The 3,857-nt window shown below is 41.8% G+C and overlaps 1 protein-coding gene across 1 annotated transcript in view; it reads right to left on the reverse strand.

Moving 5' to 3' along the window:
- The window catches only part of dlc (deltaC), a gene marked incomplete at its 3' end in the record, with an annotated part of 48,729 nt that overhangs the window by 1,359 nt on the left and 43,513 nt on the right, over positions 1 to 3,857 (reverse strand).

Raw genomic sequence — 3,857 nt, forward strand, 5'->3', positions numbered from 1 at the left:
TTTGTTGTTAACCACACCCACATTTACTCATTTAATGTGCCAAATCATTTCATTTATGTTGAAACAAAAAATCATGTTCATTTTAAAAATATTCTAGTAAAAATGTGCGAGCGACAGGGTAAAGACACTTTTGCAATCTCTCCACCCAAATGCTAAAGTTCTCAAACTTTAAAAATCTAAAATTATATCCAAGTAGCTTCCCAATGATGCTCGTCGAGTTAGCAGGTGAAAGACTGAAATCTCTATATTAGTAAAAAGTGCTAAAGAGGATTTTTCTGAAAAATTCAATACACAAGCATCTTTCCAAGGTCACAGATCAACAACACGTTGGTAGTTAATGAGTTATACTGCTATAGATGCCTTGCTAGCCTGTTACCATTATCCACAATACGCAAAAAGCGACACCATATTAGACATGTGAGTTAACAATGAGATACAGCTCAGCAGATATAGTAAAATGATCGTAGATGCTTCATTTTGGTCCAATTTTAAAAGGGAAAAAACTCAGGTTTTCTATCCAGATCGTGGTATTAATGTTTTTGTAAACGACATTTCAAACTTTCCAATAAACAAATACGTTATTACAAAGAAAACACGATGTACACCTGATGCATGGTTGTGATTTTACTCAAACCGACACACAGACTGAGATTTATGGTGAACGGCGTATATTTGTATAGTGCCTTTCTACCTTCCTCGTAGGCCCACAGCGCTTTACAGTCACAGACCCATTCACACACTGGTGGTGGCTCCGCTACTGAACAATGCCGCCGACCTTCCACCAAAGGTAAGGTGGGGTTCAGTGTCTTACCCAAGGAAACTTCAATACATGGGCGGGCAAGGCGGGAATCGAACCCCGCCATCTTTCAATCAGGAGTCGACCGCCCTACCACTGCACCAAGGCTGCCCCATTTACACAAATTGGGTTAGCTCATTGTACATGGGGCGGTCCACGCCCAGGACAAGACAACACGGTCCTGGCTGACAGTCCGGGGGGGCCCGCAGACAGGTGAAAGTGCATGGTGAGTACTTCAGTCCATGCCTTAATGAATCGAGGTCCGGGGGCTGTTCGCCTTAAAGCACATGGCAGCTGGAGCTTAGCGAGCCTGAGTGTTATGACGCATCGCGTGAGGGAAATGCACAAATGGATCCCACCCAGCTTCTATCAGAAGGACCCAGTCACCTGTCCGACGATGGACATGCGGTTTTACGTGTGCCACATGTTCCTGTCCGCCCGTCAGAATGGGATTAGCCGCTGGGCTCTTCGCTCGCCGCTAATGAGGAAATCCTGATAAGTTTCTTTTTTTCTGCTCAGTAATCTGCTTACCAGCAGGTAACTTACAAAACATACAAATAACACAATCATCCTCCATTAAACGAAAAGATCGGTTTTCCTGCTAGAAAACGTGAAAATAGTGTGAAGTCTAAAGCTGCTATTGACTGAATAGATTACAAGATCAGCCTAAACTTTCACTATTGAGAGTAAACTCACTCAGATCTTTTTGAAATGTTTTCTAGAAGTTCTCCTTTATCAGCTGACAGAAATAGTTTCCTTGTAAAAAGTCACATTCTTGTTTTTCCAGATCAGGATAAGAACTAAATAATGTTAGGAAGGTCATTTTGTCACTTGTTAAGTAAGGAATGGTTTTTGATCTGTCAATAATTTAATGAGAAATCTCCGTAATCACACGAAAGACCGTTTTTTGAAACAATCGTAACCGCGTCTACGGGATCCTCTATGAATGGACTCGCCGTTTTGGTTTCAGCGTGGCAGAAACGTGCAGTCTCCAATGTGAATGTTCTCAACATTTCAATAAGAAAGTCCTATTTTGAACGTCCTTCACTTTAAGGGGCGGAGACTGCAGGGAAGGAAACCTGCTCCAGACCAGGTTACAATCATAAAGTCAGTTACCATAGTGATTGATTCTGAGTTCAGCTCAACCCGCTTCGTGAAACGGGCTTGGTTTCGCCCACTTTCACTGGTTTAAGTTACCACTGTATCTGAAACTGAAAAGACTTCACATATTCAGAGTTTCAACAAAACCTGCTTCTTGAAACGGGCCCCAGAACCTCTGGTTTTCACTGTTTGGAAAGCACCGATGTCACAGTCCTCAGACAACAGACCTCAACTGCTGGTTAACTCCTCATTCTCTCACAAATTCTGGTCTTCAAGAATTTTGCTGGTAAAATACACCTGAGGCAGGTAACAACGGCAGTAATCCTTAAAAAAAAAGCGGACAGCAGAGCGAAGCCTCTTGAGTCTGTAGAGTTTGACACTTTTGCAGATGACAAACTGTGATATATCATTTGTGCTCAATAGATGAACTCCATGGACAATTTCTGCAAGATTCAGCTTAAATATATATATATGGCTAACATCTTCAGAATTACTCTTATAGACTTTTAAATCAAGTCTCAACAAATTGCATTTAAATTTACTCACTTGAGACATTTCAGTCCAACCTAACCTGCAAGAATTTTCTTTTACTAATGAAGGACAAAATGGAATTTAAGTGGTATCGTCCAAGAACATATAGAGCTCATTTACAAGCTGACAAAGTCTAATAACAAGGAATTTTGAAATGCACACCTGTTTAAATTTCTAATCAGCCAATTACAGGGCAGCAACTCAGTGCACTTAGGCATGTAGACATGGTCCAGACGATCTGCTGCAGTTCAAACTGAGCATCATAATGGAGAAGAAAGGTGATTGAAGGGGCTTTGAACGTGACATGGTTGTTGGTGTCAGACGGGCTGGTCTGAGGATTTCAGAAACTGCTGATCTACTGGGATTTTCACCCACAACCATCTCTAGAGTTTACAGAGAATGGTCAGAAAAGATAAAAATATTCAGTGAGATGCAGGTCTGTGGGTGGATCTGCCTTGTTGATGTCAGAGGAGAATGGTCAGACTGGTTCCAGATGATAGAGAGACAACAGTAATTCCAATGACCACTGGTTACAACTGAGGTCTGCAGAAGAACATCTATGAACAAACAACAACCTTGAAGCAGATGGACTACAGCAGCAGAAGAACATAGCCGGTATCACTCCTGTCAACTAAGAACAGGAAACTGATTCTCACAGACTCACCAAAACTGGACAATAGAAGATGGAAAAACGTTGTTTGGGCTGATGATTCTTGGTCTATTTCTGCTGCTCTATTTAGATGGTCGAGTCAGAATTTGGCATCAACAACATGAAAGCATGGATCCATCCTGCCTTGTATCTATGGTTCAGGCTGGTGGTGGTGGTGTCATGATGTGGCGTTATTTTTTTGGCACACTTTAATACCAATTGATCATGGTTCTAACCCCACAGTCTACCTGGGTATTGTTGCTGACCATGTCCATCCCTTTATGACTACAGAGTACCATCTTCTGATGCTACTTACACCATGTCCTGAAGCTGGAGTCATCTCAGACTGGTTTCTAGAACATGACAATGACTCCTCTGGACTCTAATGACCTCCACAGTCACCAGAACCCAATAGAACCTTTGGGATGAGGTGGAAAGGGAGATCGGCATCATGAATGTTCAGCTGACAAATCTGCAGCAACTGTGTGATGCTGTTGAGTCAATAAGGACCAACCTCTCTGAGGAATGTTTCCAGGACCTCTTGAATCAATACCACCATGGATTAAGACGGTTCTGAGGCAAAAGGGGTCAACCCCGTACTAGCAAGTTGGACCTAATGACTGATTTTACACGGCAGTCCACATTTTGAAGAAAATAATGTCAAAACTTTTAAACTTCTTAGAACTTTAAAAGTGTCGTCCAGAAATCAAAGCCACAGAAAAAGACAGAAAACAATACTTTAACCATTCTGCTCAATAAACATCACAGTACCAACGGTTG

Source organism: Oryzias melastigma, linkage group LG13 (genome assembly GCF_002922805.2).
Source record: "Oryzias melastigma strain HK-1 linkage group LG13, ASM292280v2, whole genome shotgun sequence".
Lineage (NCBI taxonomy): Eukaryota > Metazoa > Chordata > Actinopteri > Beloniformes > Adrianichthyidae > Oryzias > Oryzias melastigma.